This window comes from Clupea harengus, chromosome 2 (genome assembly GCF_900700415.2).
Source record: "Clupea harengus chromosome 2, Ch_v2.0.2, whole genome shotgun sequence".
NCBI lineage: Eukaryota > Metazoa > Chordata > Actinopteri > Clupeiformes > Clupeidae > Clupea > Clupea harengus.
Genome location: NC_045153.1, coordinates 23860760 through 23879325, shown reverse-complemented (window position 1 = coordinate 23879325; position 18566 = coordinate 23860760). Strand labels below are relative to the sequence as shown.

At 42.0% G+C, this 18566-nt stretch overlaps 1 protein-coding gene across 1 annotated transcript in view; it reads left to right on the top strand.

The window, feature by feature from the left end:
- Nucleotides 1-7073: 7073 nt before the first annotated feature.
- Nucleotides 7074-18566, top strand: part of thsd7ba (thrombospondin, type I, domain containing 7Ba) — a 119335-nt gene continuing 107842 nt past the window's right edge. The window contains exon 1 of the mRNA XM_042709366.1: nucleotides 7074-8036. The gene's annotated coding sequence lies outside the window, so the exon portion shown is untranslated. The remainder of the gene's footprint in view (nucleotides 8037-18566) is intronic.

The following is an 18566-nucleotide window of genomic DNA, read 5'->3' as shown; positions in this document are numbered from 1 at the left end:
TTGAGTCATGGTGATACTCACGTATCAACTGGGGGAATGGTTAGCTTAGTACATAAGCACTATACCACATATGGATTCATAACCTATTCAAAAAATTTTTGTTGCAATGTGAGATATGTATTCGGCATAATTCACAAGGGAACCTCAGGCCTAAGAGGGGAGTTTTCCCCAAGCCTGACTATCCTTTTCAGGTAATACACATGGATTATATCCAATTGAGCAAAGCCAGAGGGCTGGAGTATTGTTTGGTTATAATTGATGTGTTTTCCAGATGGGTAGAGGTATTCCCTAGTTCAACACCCGACGCACTCACAGTGGCAAAAGCATTATGTAAAAGAATAATACCAACTTTTGGTGTACCACAAATCATAAGGTCAGACAATGGTTCACATTTTGTGAATGATGTGTTGGACAGAGTTGGACAACAATTAAAAATTGATTTGAAAAGGCATTGTGCATACCACCCCCAGAGTGCTGGTCTTGTGGAAAGAACGAATGGTACGGTAAAATCTAAACTTCGAAAGGCTATGGCAGAAACAGGTAGACAATGGCCTGATTGTTTAGATTTAGTATCTTTAAGCATGCACATTACCCCTGCTCAGGGTCAACTCTTATCACCTTTTGAAATACTTTATGGCAGGCCATACAGAATACCAGATCTCACTCCAACTGTAAGAGCCAACCCAGATGACATTCCCACACTAGCAGATTATATGAAAAAAACTTTACTGACTAGAGAATGCAAAGAACCAAATACTGTTCCAGTTTTTTCTGTGTCTCCACAGGTACAAGGACAGGTGAAGGTGGGAGACTGGGTGTTCATCAAAGTCATCAAAAGAAAGACTTGGTCTGATGATAGATGGGAAGGACCGTACCAGGTGCTACTGTCTACCCCCACTGCCGTTAAGATCGCTGAACGCTCCACCTGGATTCATCTGTCACACTGCAAACTCAGAGCATTACCAGGATCCACCACTAGCGTTGAGTAGCGTTTTGTGGCGCTAGCGGGGGCTAAGTGTATAAATCTTGGTCGTCTGAACGTCACCTAACCTCCAGGGAGTGCCGTGAGGGTTAGAGATTCTGCTCAACATAGTAGAGGTGTATCTGTTTTTTTGTTCCTGTTTTTGTATCTGTTTTTTTTTTTTTCTTGTTTATTTGTGTTTATTGTTTTTCTGTATACATTTAAAACAATGTTTAAGCTGTTACTATTAATGATTGCTACAGGGGTAATGTTGGGTCTGTGGTCCCCTACAAATTTAATTGAGAGAATCCATAAGAGGTGGATTTCATATGGGGAACATGAAGCCATGGGGAACGTTACTCATCTGTATTCTACTAATTCATGGTATAGATATGCATCTTTGCAAGCGAAGAGACTTAATAAGACAATTGCATAATATGTTCCTTAATGCCAACTTTCCTCTCTCACCCTAGACTTGAAGCTAGACCACTTTCTAAAACAAGCCACTATCTGTGTTAGTTGGAAGTCTTCCCCAGAAAGCTGGATATACAAGGCTCAATTTCAATATCGAAATGGTACCAGGTCGCAGGATTCATGCAGCGATACACACCCCCTAGAAGAAATTACAAAATGCTACACCCTTGCTGTCACCTTATGTGACAGTCGACTCCATATTTCCCAATATGTTTTGCTAGTAAATGGAACAATGAAAGTAGGCTCTCTGAGAAAGAAACAGTGTAATACAACTGTCATCCCTACTACTACAGTGATCTCTTCCTCAGGTCACGTCACTTACTGGGTCCCTACTGTGCCATGTCCATGGGGAGACCGTTCCTTATGTTGGAGTTGGGAATGGCAAGTACTGCCCCTCTGTCAAGGGTACTCCTACATTGAGAGAGGTGCTGGTGGGTATGTGGTAGTCGGTTGTACAGTCATCTCCCTCCACACTGGGGGTGGCGTATGCGCCCCCGCACAGGTCACTGGACCATACTTATTGTTGTTAGTGCACAGCCAGAGTTATCTCGTAAGAAGAGATTTGCTGTTAAGGAGCAACGACAGTGTGTGGGGGACTGACGTACCTGATGACCAAAAAATTTGGACTAAAGGAACCAAGGTAACTTTTGGTCTCTGTTTCCGTGGTTGGGAGTAGGTAAAACTAATGTTAAGAATGGAACGCTTTAACTATAGGTTAGGATTGTTCGTTAATGCAACCTTAGTCAGCATGGAAGGCCTTAATGATGAAGTTTCGCAAATTAGGTTAATGGTACTTCAGAATAGATTAGTCTTAGACCTGCTTACTGCATCTAGTGGGGGGGTTTTGTGTGTTGTTGAATGATTCTTGGTTGTACGTGGATTCCAGACCATGGTACAGAGCATTTCTGTTTCTGAAGCCTTACAGCAAATGAAGGCTGTACGTGATGCTATATCAAGTGATAAAGTGGTGGATGTTCCGTGGTGGAATCCTTTTGCTGGTTTACTTCGGGTGCGTGGTGGCAAATTGTGCTGAAAGGACTGTTACCAATTGTTGCAATCTTTATACTTTTTGTATTTTTATGATGTGTATTTCTACATGTATTAAAGTTCTCATTTCTTAGTGTAGTACGTAAGTCTGTGCAGAATGTAATGTTGGCACAGGAATTTGATGCTCTGCTGTCTCATCAGGAAAATGATTCTTTAGTGTAATGATGCCTATGCAGAAAACCGAAGGAAATGTATAAGGTTGATGTCTATACTAGTATTGTTTTCATGATAAACAGGAGGGAAATGTGAAAGAAATGTTTCTTTTTAATTATTATCATGATGTGTTTTAGTTGATATTAGTTAGTTAGTTAAATGGAGGACTAAGCTCTTTCCATTGTTCTGTGAAAGGAAGTTTGAAACTGTGGGAAGAGAAGCTTGGAATTCAGACTGTCATGAAATGTTTAGGTTAAGACTGATTTATTGTTCTAAAACCAAGAGTCAGGGTTTTTGGGGGTCTTAGGTAAACATTCTTATCTTTTGGAACCAGGCACGGGAAGACACAGCCATGGGTGTGTCATTGTCTTTGTTCTGTGAGATTTTCTTAATAAATGGTCAGGCAAGTTACTCAAGGGGCAGTGTATGTGGGGACAGCGTTCCGAAACCACTACTCTCCTCTGGGCCAGAGTAAATGTCTGTTACTTGATTTTATTCTTGGTTGTGTGTGTCTTAATAACTGAGGTTTAAATACAGTCCTTATACAAAGGGTGAAATAATTCCCTGACATTTAGGTTGGGTGATTGTTGAGGCCAGGTCATCTGACCCAGCACTCCATCACTCTCCTTCTTGGTCAAATAGCCATTACATAGCCTGGAGGTGTGTTTGGGGTCATTGCCCTGTTGAAATACAAATGATGGCGCAAACCAGATGGGATGGCATGTCGCTGCAGAATGCTTGGTAGCCATGCTGGTTTAGTATGCCTTGAATTTTGAATAAATCACAAAACAGGGTCACCAGCAAAGCACCCCCACACCATCACACCTCCTCCTCAATGCTTCACGGTGGGAACCACACATGTAGAAACCATCTGCTCACCTCTTCTGCGTCTTACAAAGACACGGCAGGTGGAACCAAAAATCTCAAATTTGGAATCAGACCAAAGTAGATTTCCACTGGTTTAATGTCCATTCCTTGTGTTTCTTGGCCCAAGCAAGTCTGTTCTTCTTGTTGTTCTTCCTCAGTAGTGGTTTATTTGCAGCAATTCCACCATGAAGGCCTGATTCACGCAGTCTCCTCTGAACAGTTGATGTTGAGATGTGTCTGCTACTTGAACTCGGTGAAACATTTATGTGGGCTCTAATCTGAGGTGCAGTTAATTGGCGGTTTCTGAGGCTGGTAACTCTAATGAACTTATCTTCTGCAGCAGGGGTAACTCTTGGTCTTCCTGTCCTGGGGCGGTCCTCATGAGAGCCAGTTTCATCATAGCGTTTGATGGTTTTCGCTACTGCACTTGAGGATACATTAAAAGTTCTTGAAATCTTCCGGATTGACTGACCTTCCTGTCTTAAAGTAATGATGGACTGTCGTTTCTCTTTACTTAGTTGAGTGGTTCTTGCCATAATATGGATTAGAATTGTAGTCGAATAGGCCTATTCACTGTATTGAACTGTGCACCAAGCCTGCCTCTGCACAACACAACTGATGGTCTCAAACACATTAAGAAGGCAAGAAATTCCACAAATGAACTGTTGACAGGGCACACCTGTTAATTGAAAACCATTCCAGGTGACTACCTCATGAAGCTGCTTGAAAGAATGCCAAATGTGCAAAATTGTCATCACAGCAAAAGGTGGCTACTTTGAATAATCTAAAATATAAACCATATTCTGGTTTGTTTAACACTTTTTTTGTTTACCACATAACTCCATATGTGTTCCTTCATAGTTTTGATGTCTTCAATATTAATCTGCAATGTAGAAAAAAATTAAAATAAAGAAAAAACCATTGAATGAGAAGGTGTGTCCAAACTTTTGACTGGTACTGTACTTTATTTTCCTTTTTCAACACTGCTATGTAGCACGCAGCCTTAAGACTGTCCAGTTTGAGCTACAACTGTTTTTTTTTAGTTCAGTGATTGCAACTTTAAAAAGGAAAAATGGTATCTGATTTAAATTTGGCCACCTTCTCCTTGAAAGTAGTCACCCAAATGTCAGCACGCCACAGTTTAAGTCGTTTGCTCAGAATATTCTCCCTCAGTCCCTGGACACTTTAGAACGTTACAGTAGAACTTGGTGTTGACAGACCCTGGGGGACGCGCAAATGACCTGAACTGTGGCGCGCTGGGTGTTCTATCATGATAACGTGCACACTCACAGCGCGTGGAAAATGTTATGAACACGATTGTCGTGTCGTACTAGCCGGATTTGGCTCCCTGCGACTTCTTCCTCTTCCCATGATGAAGTTCAAGCGGAGGGGTCACCGTTTTGACACGGTGGAGGAGATCCAAAGTGCATCACAGATGGTGTTGGATACGCTTAAAGAACGGGACTTCCAGGGTAGTGTCCTAAGCGTGGCAGGAGCACTGGGAGCGGTACGACTTTAGCTTTTTATAGGCGCAGTCCCGGAACTTTTTGATCGCGCCTCATAGCTCGCAACCTCCCATATCTTATGCATATCTCCCATTTGTGCTGGCTACTGGTCACTGCTGCTATTGCATGTTACGCATCATGTTATTTCCCTGCCTTTGGGATATCACACAAATGAATAGCCTACCTTTATGTCCACTCTCTCCCATTGAACCAGTGGTCAGCTAGACAGGCTTTCACTCACCTGTTTGAGTCTGCTGGGGTTCTGGATGCATCAACTGCACCAAATAGCCTACAGTTTGTTCCCAGAATAATTGCAAGTAAAAAAGCCAAATAAAGGGTAACATTACAATTAGGGATGAGAATTGATAAGATTTTAACGATTCCGATTCCATAACGATTCTTGCTTATCGATTCGATTCCTTATCGATTCTCTTATCAATTCTTTTTGGGCAAGGAAAAAAAAAGAGTACAAACGAGTTTATTTACATTCATTTTCTTTTATATAATATTCTCTGAATAGATGATGCACAGCATATACATTTACATGTTTTAAAAAACAAAAAACAAACCTAAGAATAGGTCAACAAACTCTCAAAGTAGGGTCCAGAGACCCATAGCCTAGGGATCCTTTTCCTTTGATGGGGTGCCAGGGGGTCCCAACAAAGAAAAAAAGTATTTCTTTTGACTATAATTCCAACCATAAGTAACAGAATGTATGACTGATTTGGTATTGGGTTTCATACAATTGTTGTAATAAAACATCTAAACTCAAAGATCTCATCAGATGGGGGAGCCTGGAAAATAATCTTATCAAATAGGGATCCCTCCCTGGTCTAATTTGTGGCAGTTTGAGAACCGCTGTGCTAAATAATATTTGAACATGCTAATTACAGTGCTGTTTTTTAAATAAACAAATATTGAAAGCTGGTTTACACAATGAAACGAATGGCACTAACACAATAGACTGTTAGAGTTCACCTTCGAAATTAACAGATGAAGCGCTAACGTTAACCGTGCTGCTGTTGCTTGGTTGAGATTCATTAACGTTATCTTCACTCCGTAGCGCTCAAAAACGCGACATTCCTGCAAATTGATTGCATGCAGTATGGACAAATGTTTCGGAGTAATGGTAGTTTTTCCCCCCTTTGCAAGCATTGCAAGTGGCCCTGTGGTCATCTTTTTGCGTGAAATATAACCACACTTCTGAACACCTCTGCCTAGCTTCGTGCGCGTGACATACCTAAATGGCAGTTACATCGATACCGGAATCAACTTTTTTTAAAGTATATATAGCGGAATCAGGAACAAAAATTATATATTTTTTATTTATTTTTTTAAGAATTGATAGCGGAATCGAAAAGGACTTTGGCTAACGATTCCAAGGAATCGGCCCACTGGGAACCGGTTATTAACAAGAACCGGTTCTCGATTCCCATCCCTAATTACAATCTACTTAACGTTGAATGCATACAAACTGAGACAAACCTTATATGCTATTGCAATTGCCTAAAAGCTTAAGATCATTCTTTCGCATAACCAAACAGCATGTAGCCTATGCTATTGGGGAAAGAAGTGAAAGTAACATACTTAGAAAACCCGGGTTTCCATCCGAAAGAAAATAGAGCTGACTTCTTCTGCTTCCACAAGTTGCACCGCAGCAAATGCTAGAATGTCTGCTGAAACATTTAAAATTTCAGCAAAGATGTAAGCTCTACAATATCTGTTTCAGTACCTAGCACTGAAGTTGCAAATATGTTCCATTAAATTAAGTCAGATTATTAAATTAAATATGTAGCCTATCACATGTTAAACATGTTTGGACATCTTACATTCTAGTATGATATAAATTCATCAGAATGTACAGGAGATATGCCATATCGATTCCACATTACAGAGCCTGGAGCATTCAAAGGGATCAGACTTTTGGTCTAATAGTAAAAAATTACCCTGAGTCAAAAGCCATCACCTTTAATGGCTAACCTGCCATTTTATATCATTCTGGTGTCTTAAGAATGTGCGTCATTTATGGCTGTGGTCCATTTACAGACAAAGCATGACGTTTATTTTGCATTTACCATTCCATTGAAAAACACCAGGACCGAAAAGCATTTAATAAATTCTTCAAATCATAAGGAAGAATGGAATAAATTGGTCAATTGAGCTGAGTGCCTTTCTCTCCTGTCAGTTTATGCATTCCAAGAGGACAAAAAGGAATTTGAAAAGAATGGCGGCAGTAGGTTGAAGGGTGTTCCATTCTTCAGAACGGTAATTACAGTTACATTTCCAATCCCTCCATTTCCTGTTATTTTCTGTGTTTTTGAAGAGGCAGAGGCAAGATCCCACAGCAAAAGAGGAACGCTAACATGTACTCAGAAGCAAGCAGTTAAAAAAATGTAAAAGTTATTGTGAAAAAAGACAAAACAATAGTATGCGAAAGTGACGACATTCTTGCTCATGTTGATGGAGAGAAGAGACAAAAAGAGTTGATTGGGTAGAGGGGAGAGGTTGAAAACAGACAAGTGGTATTGGTTGGAAGAGAGAGGGGCTGGGAAGGGAAAGGGAGAGATCAGATTAGATTAGATAAAAAAAGAAAAAGGAGGGGAGGGGAGGGAAGAGATGAGGAGAAGGGAGAAGTGTGTGCACATGAGCGCATGTGTGTTTGTGTGTGTGTGTGTGTGTGTGTGCTCAGAAGGGGAGGGGGCTTACTTGGAGACAGCAGGACTGGCTAAATAGGAATCATCCCTCTTAGCCAATGAGTTTAAAGAGAGAAGCACATGTCATTCTGCTGAGAAGTACCACCTCCAGGAGCCGGAGCGTCTCTCAGTAAAAAGAGTGCGATGAGAGCTGGGCTGTCACATCGGCAGCTGCTGTCCTTTCCCTCGCCTCACGCTGCGCTCACCATATCTGCTCCTCTCCCTCTCTCTCGCTCTCTCTCCCTCCTCTGCTCCTGCTCGCTGTATCTCCCTGCTGTACATACGCGCGCACTCGCACAGAGCGAGCAGCGGTCCAAGGCAACCACATCACATCAGGTAAGTTGTGTGCATTTTCCTCTTCTGTCTGCAGAGAGATTTACAGTTGTGCTCAGAGACATATCATGCTTCCCTGGATGTGTTCCTTATCTAATCTCACAGGCGCGCTTGATAGGAGTGGTGATGAAGTGTTTTGCACTTCTAATTCTTGTAGAAACAAAAATATGTATTGGATGCGTGGATTTACTGAGCGCAAGCTTAGTTTCGGACGACCCAAGTGAATGGAGTGAGAGTCTAAGGAGGTGATTATGTAAGTCCTCTCGCCGATGCCGCGCTGATATTGAGATTATAGCAACTTTGTGAGGCACGCGGCGTGGCAGGAGGTAGCAGGAGGCGGAAGCTATAACTGTGAGAAGCGGCAGAGGCAGCAGCAGCAGGAGCGGCGGTGGTACAGAGCCCGGTTGTTTCCAAGTGCATGAATTATAGATGACGGTGGAGCTCTAAATGAATGAAGTCACCCAGTGGCCAATGGGGGAGCTGAGTGGGGAGCAGCCCAGGTGTTCCGGGACTCAGCCAGGTAATTGGTCACGGCTGATCAGGAGTCTGGATGCCTACGGTTGAGCTTGAGCGGATGGGAAGTTAAATTCTAAGCTCTCTGCCTCGGGCTCTTGGGGAGTACAACAGCCCCGTGGACAGTTCCATTTTTTCTCCACTGTATCTTCCTGTCAAGGCCAAAAATATTGCCATTGCTTGCTGTGAGGTTTGTCCCAGCTGTGGGGCAGCTCTTTTGTTCTGGAGATGTAATGGTAGGTAGGCTTAGGACAGTCAGCGCCATAATGTTTGGTCTAGTCTGCTGTACCGTCTCTGTGTGTTTGTGGGTTTCAGTTTGACTTGATTGCCCGTAGCATGTGTATTTGTGATTGTGCAGAAGGACTTGGAAGGCATTTTTTTTCTAGCTGTTTTTTTTTGTCATTAGTTGATTCTCTGTGTGCATGGAATATTAACACTGAATATCTTTGTGTGGGAAAAGGGAAGAACAGTTTTATCTGAGCTTTCTTGAACGAAGGAATGTATTGTGTCAAGACAGTCAAATCTTTCCTGTGGTGAAAACATCCTGTGTTGGACTTATAATCCACCATATAATCATGTTCTTATTGCTGTGAGTTACTTCTGTGAAATCTCGAGATTGCTTTGGTCTGAGATTGCTTTGGTGTAATATATACCTGAGTTATTTGACCACTATAAATAAAATGATGCTACAGTAAGCACCAATAATTTAGGGTAAATATGATCACCAGCTTTACTATTTGTTTTAATCTGACAGTAAGACATACTTAATTTAATTTTTGTAATGTAGCATCATAGTTCCGATTGGAGGTCTTCCTAAAGCCAATATGCTGAAGTACTAGTGTCCAGTTACTGAGAACAGATGTGTCCAGAACTAGGTCCTCCCAGCCCCCTTTGTTTTAATGTGAGCCTGGTGACAGAGTGATTCATATCAGCACCAAAACAGACTCAGGTAGAAATAGTAGGAGACCATAGATAACAAATAAACCACAAGTCAATCTTTGGGGGGGCTGTGTACTCGTTTCTGTCAGCACCCAGTTGAATTAGTATATTGAGGCCATGCAGTAAATTCAAACTCATAAACTGAAAATAGCCCCAAGCAAACTTCTGTAAGTGTGATTACCATATGCTTTTATATCATTGAGAAGCTACTACTGGAGCATTGCATCAAACGGAGACAATTAGTTTCTTTCGTTAAATGAAGAGCTGGACATGCAGACTCGCCCCCTGTATTAATTATTCAATATCACTGAGCCTACATAAAATACGAACTGAAATTACCCTTTTTTTAATTAATTACTCACCAAAAGGCACGTGGCACCTTCCTGAATAAGCCCTTAGAACAAATATACAGGTCTGTCATTAAGTAGAGATACTGTCAACGTTCTGAACAGCCTAATACAGTCAATGTGATGAGGTTATAGACATTTATGGGTATTTATATGTTAGGATCAAGAGTTTATTTAGTGGGCTAGACATTTTTATGAACTAAACAATCAATATAATAAGGCCCCAGCCAATTCAAATTGTTAAGCAAGGAAATAAAAGAAATAATAGCAAAGAAATGGCACAATCAGATCCCAACAGTTACACAGGGATGAAGAATTCCTTGCATTCCTTTCTTTTACCTCTGTGCCCAGTATTGCTTAGCTCCAACACCTTTAACATCACTCCTTTTTGAAATGGCAAAATTAGAGGGTAGGAAAACAGAGCTCAGCTTGGTGTCCCTCTATGGGCTCCGTATGACAGTGCCACTCTGTCTTTTTTAAGGCTCGCTTTTTTAGACGCCCCAGGTGTGACAGGCAGGGAGAGTAATGGGCGTTGTAGACTGATGCACATCCTCAGCCTTGAATAGCTTGAATAAAGAAGACAGAGTGCTCTGACTCAGGCATAGTTGTGTGGTGAATCACCCCCCAAAATAGTGGAGGTCCGCTTGGCTGTATTGTGTCTGTCACATGATACGTACTGTATTTTTTATGCCCTGGGGCACTAATTGAATCCTAGTCAGACTATTGATTGACAGATGGAGATGAAATCGTGAGACGTTTTATGAGGTCGTTTGTCACATTCAGCAGACCAGATCTCAGATTTCCTCACTGGTTTGAGGTTGGATATAGAAATATAAGGTTTCACTGTGGTGGTTGATATCTCAAACACATGCAGCCCTCTTGTATTTGCAAACTCAGTGTTTCCTCAGTGGGCAGTAGCAGCGATGAAATATACCCTTACCCCATAGATTTGGTAATGAACGTCTTGTTCTTAGATTAGAATACAGCAATTAACAGGCAATCTGCTGAACAGCAAACATGGTTCCAGTCCTATTTTGGTGTATGACTGAGATACATGGGGGCGTTGCAGAGACTTGGCAAATGTACCTAATTTGTTATACAGCCCTGGTGAGGGTGCCAAGAAAACGGAGGCACTCTCCACAAAATGCTCATTGTGTGATCTTCCAAAGTGTATGATTTCAACCCATACAAGGTTTTGCCTTGATCTGCATCTGGACTCACTGCATTTGGTTGTCCCTTCCTCTCTCTCTCTCTCTCTCTCTCTCTCTCTCTGATCTTTCATACCTAAGCGTCTGCTTTTACGTCCCCACCCAGAACATTTCTGAGAGCTGTTCCCTTGAAATGGCATGAGTTGTGTCTGCATAAAAGCCTATTGTCTGCCTTTGCATGCGTGGAAGTGTCCATTAGTCATTAGAGGAGACGGCACAAACTGTAATCTCTTCCGCCCATTGACTTTTCAGAGAGTTGCACAATTCAAGTTTCTCTTGGTACGTGCCCGTCAAGCTGCAATTACACTGAATATCAAAGGGAAGAAATGCATTATTTGAATGCCCACTCAGTTTCTGCATTGCATTTCACAGACACAGTATGTCTCCCTAACAAGATTTGACCTTTAAAATCGAAATATCAAAGTGTGATTCTTCAGGCCGACAGAGTGCCATTTGAGCACTCTTTGAATGCAAATATAGTGTAGAAAAATTGTACGTTGTGGTCATCAAAAAAAGGTATTTTCACAGTCTACCGGACTGCCACTAAGCACCTCTGGTTTAGATTAAACTGAGAATACCGATTCATTGCCTATTGTAGATGCTGGACAAGAACTTTGGTTAGACACACTCATGAATTGGTGTTGAACAGTGAAGGACTTCTTTTGTATTTCAGTAGAATTGCAGGGCATGAAGAGATAACCTCTGTCCTTTTTAAGATTTGCTTGTTACCTAGATATGAAGGCAATGGAAGGGCATAGAACATGCATATGTGCTTAAACTTCCAAATGGTGGTTCTTTAGTGGAGGGACAAAACCTCTGAAAATCCATTCATCAATGTCAAAAGAATGCCTCGTTGTTGTCATTTAATGGTCTCTTTGTAGACACTTTCATATTTGCAGTATTGTCTCTTGCAATGAAAGGCAGACGACATGAAAAAATACTGCTGACAGATTGTGGTATTATGTGACATTTGCTCTACAGTGTAGCACAGACAATTTGCCTACATTAACAGACAGAAATAAATCTAATAAAATTGGACCCTTACACTGGGTTTGATCATTATGCTTTTAAGACAAGAAGCTGTATTGCAATGTAGTACTGTAACTTTTTGATATATTGTGATACGTTTTCACGTAGTGTACTTGCTCCATCTATGCAGGACTCCATAAGAGGAAATGATATGTGACCCACTGCCCTTGTAGTGTCACTGCCACCCCCTGCGGATGCTGATTGGGGTGTTGTCTGTCACAGTTTAGCTGAGTTGGACAGGTGCCTATTATGTCCTGTCACTGTGTCACCAAGCTGAGGTAATTAATAGCAGGAGACCTGATGACTATGACTGAAGCCTGGCCGGTCATTGGGGTGCGCTGCAGCTCCCCTGGAGCGGTGCGTCAGTCAGGCTGTGTGCTGGAGGGCTCTGCTGGTGGGAACAGCAGACGGGCTTTAGTGATTCCCTGATCTCATTACTAGCACTGACATTGAGGGCAGTGGTGCCACAGATACGCATCTTCTGAAGGTCATATCAAGCTAAGCGATGAACCACTGATATGTAGGCTCTTATGTCCTACCCAGGTGTGTGTATGTGTGTGTTTGAGTGTGTGTCAGTGTGTGGGCGGGTGGGTGTGTCTTTATATGTGTGTGTGTGTATGTGTGTATGGAGGAGAGTTGTCATAGGCACACTCACACGCTTTTCTAGACATGCAGTAGCCCTCACACTTTTCAATTACTTCAGTCTCCTGTTGGTATGCTAATGCCAGAGGCTCATGCCCAGTACGTCTCCTTGGTGTCTCTGAAGCGCCTTGCCTGACATCCCCTCTGGAGCACCAGTCCTTGCACTGAGCCAGACAGAATAGCTTCAAAGACTCAGGCAGAGCAGCATGTTCACCCTTGCGTTGAGAGCATTGCTGCTTCACCTTCCCTCAACCTCCATTAGTTCAGGATCACAGAGGACAGTATTTAAAGCAGGTCTCCAAATGCCTTATAGGTGATATTAAGCGGGGGATGTGGGGACGAGGCCTCCCACTCCAAGTCATATTCAATTTCTAATTAGTCTTCGCTGTCTAATGATATTCATTGGCTGTTGTCATTGAGATATCAGGGTAAATAGCATAAAGTAGGCCAAGTCTGACTGTAACCTCAAGGAGAGTCTCTGTCATCCGTTTGCCAGCCAGAAAAAAATTGACACTCAGTTGTCTGAGTTTTTCTTTCTTTTCTTTTCTTTTTCTTCTTCCTTCTTTTGTGGATATGAGAATTCTTTGAGGTGAACTTCTCAGGCGAGCACAGGATGTTCCACTGTTCCTACTGCATGCACATACCTCTAGTCAGTGCATGTCACTTCCAGTCATAAATCTCAGTCTATATTTCTTAATGACACTCCTGCCCTGAAGGGGCTATACCTATTTCCTTTTTAATGTAGGACTGTCAATGTGATGGCTATAAAAATGGTTTGTTGATGCAGTGGTCAGGGCAGTCATGTGCCGATATGTATAATGTAGGTCTCTTGCAGAAAATGTTATGCTAATGGCTGTAACATCCATCTTACATATCATAATGCTAAAACAATGTGTATTTTACAATTGAAAAGTTCTCATTCAAATTATTATTACATTTAATGTATCAGTTATAGAAAGCTATATGTATATTCATATACAGTATATGGGAGTAAAGCAATGTTGATTTGTTTAGTTAAAGTGTTGAGCCTTAAATCTTGAGCCTTGAGCCTCAATAACAATACAATTTAAATCTTGCTATTTCAAGATGGCCACAGTTATATGAGATATTTCAAATTAGGGCTTTAATTAGGGCTTTTCCTCAGTTTATTGTTTGTCTGGCTGCCGCATATCTTTCAATCTGTTAATTACCTTTATTATTAAGCAGTGATTCAGGAGGTGCATAATTATCTGTAAACAGGAGCCCACCCACCCACACACTGGCAGATGCACGTGGCACCACTTCGGAATCTTCTTCTGCTTTCATGCTTTCACAGAGATTCTGTGATGTGAGCAGATTTCAGATGAGAGATTCCCACCCCCTGGTAAAACCAGCACGTCAGGAACTGTCTGCGGCTACATCCTCCGGTTAACCCTTCTTCTCTGAAGTTCCTAATACCCATCAGGTTTGGGGATATTTGTGTCCCTCTTTGCATTTCTCCACTTCTGTGTGAGAAAAATGACTGACAAGCATTCAGTTTAAGAACTTAAGAAGATAAGACTTATGGGGATAACTAAGGGCTTTTGTCGTCCATTCACAAGTCCTTGAGTTATTTTCCCCGCAAATTTCTCGGGCCTTTGATTCTGCAGTATTTTGAGGTTTTGGGAACACGCTTGATTTGTCCTCAAACATGCAGGCGTCCTCTCATTGCCAAACTCTCAGAGGTCAGTGTATTTGCGCATGCACACACTCTGAGGCCTTGGTTTTTCTTATCTTTGCAGAAGCTGATGTTTCAGATTTTCTTGGGTCTTATTTCGGATGTGGCCTTGGTGCTTTTTAAGTAACAAAAAAATAGGTCTGAATCACATTGCCAAATATAGATGACAACTCTGGATGTTAGGGGACAGCAGCTCAAGCTTCCATCCTGGGAAAATTATTCACATTTTCTGAGGTGCAGCAGATGTGTTGGTTCTCCAGAGATAGGAGGATCAACTGCTGTGAGGAACATTTGTTTATGGTGATTGCATTAGGACTTGTACCTTCCAAACCTGTTCGTTATCAGCCTGATCGGTACAGCAAGAGGGGCTGGCAGGGAATGCAGCCTGTTTAAAATACAGAGGGCCGCCTCATACAGGAGAGGCTCCCCTGGTAGTTCATTATTTCATCAGAATCAACCCAGAAGCAGACTGCGTGATGGCTCTCGCTGTCCTCCTTAACATTTGCTGCTCCACAATATGCATTTCCACTGCTCCTTTTGCATCTAATTAATACAGTCTGTCTGCCTCCAAACAACAAAATAATGACTTCTACTACTGCCTGCTCTCTTGTGTCAGAGCGCCACAGCCGCAGCGCTAGGGACTGTTTTGTTTTGTTTCAGAAGATGTGGAGCGTAACTTTCTGCAATGTGAGTTTTGGGAAATAATGTCCCATACCCCCTCACTGCCCGAGGTCATGTCATTCCAATTAAGGCAGCTTTGCTCGTGATCTGTTGTGTTTTCAGTTGTGCATCATCTGTCAAAACATTCACAAGAGAAGAAATTGCAACGCATTGGCTCCCATGAATGATTGATAACGGGGATGTTTTTCCACTGCTTGGGGTGAACCTGTTAAAATTGTATCCTGAGACCAAAAGGTGTACATGTTGACTGTTCACTGAGCATTACACCCCAACGTAGTGCTTGACATAAATAATGGATTGCTTTTATACACACAGTGGATTCAGCTGCATACCAGAATGTGTTAAAAACACTAACAACAGAAACCATTCATTGTGGAGTGACACACCTTTCTTGTGCAAAACTGTGAACTCTCACTGCATAAACCCAGTTCAGTTCAGGTCGATTGGGTGTTCTTTAATGACATTTTTTCATTCGAATGTCTGAAAACCATTCTGATTGAGCGTATAGGACAGCAAGCATTATGGGGCCCCATTTCCATATAAAACAAGCCCACAATGATTCTTTGAGCACTCAGACACAACACCAGCTCAGCAAACCACTTGACTCAACACTCCCGTAATGCTCATGTTCTAGGAATTTTCTCTCTGCCTCAGTGCTGCTCGAGTGATCCAGGGATTAATTATACCAGGCTATGGGTGAAGCAGGAAGCCAGCCAGCAAGCCAGCCAGCCAGCCACCCAGAATGGAAGACATACACTCTGTCCTCCCAATCTCTGGCTATTTTTGGGTCCCTCCACAAAGACCCTTTAACTGTGCTTTTGTAAGGAGAGAATGCAGAATAGCACAAAGATTCACTGGCCCCCCACACCCCTCCTCCCTCAGTTGGACAGACAGCTTCTTGGCGCATAATAATCTGGGTTCTCTGATCTGGGCCCTGTTAAGCCAGCAGCAGGAGCTAGCTGAGTTTGGGTCCTGATAAATTCATTGCATTCAGTGTCGTGTTAATAATTTCACGGCCACAGATTTTCTTCAAATTCGCCCCTCGCATGTGAAGGACACCAAACAGCATTTCAGTTATCCTGAGGTTCATGACAGACTGAAAGGCTGAATGATGCAGGGCTGACTTGCCGTGTGCTCTTTGTTTGTTATTTGTATGAGCTGCTGTTGAATTCCCCTAATGATACATTACCTGCCCATAAAATTCCAAAGTACATAGAGTGGAAAGAAAATGGCTTCAGTAAAATGAAGCAAGCTACTCTCTGTAATATGTAAGAATTGAATAATACACCACCATGCACATTTCGCACAGATAGTGTTAACTTGACTTTCACTGCTCTGATATATTTTCCTTTTTCACTGTATGTGTTTGTGTGTGTGTGTGTGTGTGTGTCAGTGTGTGTATGTGCAAGTGTCTGTGTGTTTTAGAGAGGGAGACAGTAGGGGACAGCAAGAAAATGGAAAAAAATAACCAACTACACACATGGATGGTAACCTATTAAAGCAGAGAGTTAGGGCATGGAAATGAGCTGCTCCATCTTGGTTTTCAGATTCGGATTTCATGTGATTGAATTCATAGGGCTCAGTGAAATGAATTACATAAATGTGGACCTAGTTGCTCTTGTGGCTTGTAAAAAAATAGTAACAATGCGATCATGTGGAAGATAGACTTAGTTCTTGTGGGACTGATTACATTTCTGACCTTCACAAGTTGAAGAAATATAGGTCATTCTCTTTCAGCTGGCGTGTCACAGAATCTAGATTAGTGTGTTTATTGATTGTGATTCAGATCCTTTGTCACTGGCAAATGGGGGGACTGTCATTTAGCCCAGGTTAATCTGCTTGAAACACTCTAAGGTCACACAATACAGTAAACTGCCTTTGGATTGATTAGAAGACTGGAGACTTGGCATGGAGTTTAGAGTCACTTTGTGAGTTGCCCTTGTGCCTGTCCGTTTTTATTTTTGTTTCGTCTTTGACGTTATCTGGAGCTGTAACTGTATTTGATTACATGAATATGAGTGGAATCATTTTTTCCCCAAATAATGCCATCTGGTAAATAATACCTCTGTTAATGTGATTGACTTGAAAAGATGTATTCTACTGAGGTTACAAAGTTACTGAGTTAAATTGTCTTTAGGTATTGTTCGCCAAAGCTACTGTATTTGTAGCACCAAAAGCCTTACTAAATCAGATTTATGATCAAATAATCTTGGCTGCCACCACAATACAGTTGTTGCAGTATCATTCAGATCTCGAGGTGCACTGCCTGGGTAGAAGCACTACTCTGTCTATCTTTTCTATCTGTCTTGACATGCAAGGCACAGATTGAGGCAGTTTTGTGTAATCCTGTCCTTGGCCTTAAGGCCTCATTCATCAAAGCTGCAGATGCCAACTCTCCGGCGGCATTATCTTTCAAAATATCAATATCCTTCCCAGTCCTCTTGTTTAAAAGAAACAGCTGAATGGACACACACAGTATGAGTTCAGCAGATGAAAGTGCACTAGCATACAAATAATGGACTGCGAGCCAAATATGTGATCTTAACAATGGGACTTGACAAGGAGCCGTGTAGTGTTGAGTTTGAGCTTCTCTCTGATCATTCTTGCCAGCCACTGCGCTGACTATTTATTTGATTGTATTTATTTTTTCTTGGTGGTGTAAGATTAGTCATTTTTCAAGGTAAATTACCTTGGTCCCATCACACCTGAGGTTTACAGGCACATGTCTCGCTGTGAGGAATAGAAATAGTAGATGTCCAAGCAGGTACATTCCGGGGGGGGGGGGGGAACTGTAATCGCTCAGAGGACATCTTGTTTTCTATTTCTCATCAGTGTTTGGGGGGAGGGGGGTTCCATTTTGAGGAGTTTGACCAACTTTACAGCAAAAGCTTCAGAAACAAATAATTGTGTTATTTCTCAGCCTACCTCCACACCTCAATCTGAGGAAGGCACAATCAGCTGCTGACAGATTGAACCTGTCGCTCCACTACCGTTTTATTGGATTTGCCCTCAGTGAGTTCACTCCACTGCCCCAGCCAGGTGCCAGCCTTTCCAAAGGGTAGAGCATTCCACTGCTCAATAATGTCTCACTTCCCATTGCCTCAAGAATTCATGTCCAACCAAATCAGATGGAGGGCTAGTCAGCAGTGACTCATAGGTGCATGCTGAAACCCCTGCTAAATCTCATCTGACATAGCTTATGGTCACAGAGCTGGCATAACTGTCTCACAAACGGACTGATGCACCACGAATATAGTCATATTGAATCTTGTGTATAAATATGTTGAGTTAATCTTAGGTGGCCAAGCAAAATACAAGCAGATTTGAAAGTCTCATATTAGTATTTGCATGTATGCTAGTCCACTACGGAATAGTATTTAACACTACAGGCAGACTAGATGAGCAGTAAGAAAATATTAGACAGCATAGCAAAAAAAAAAAAATTGGCATTGCATAACACTAAAAAAACGTAACACCA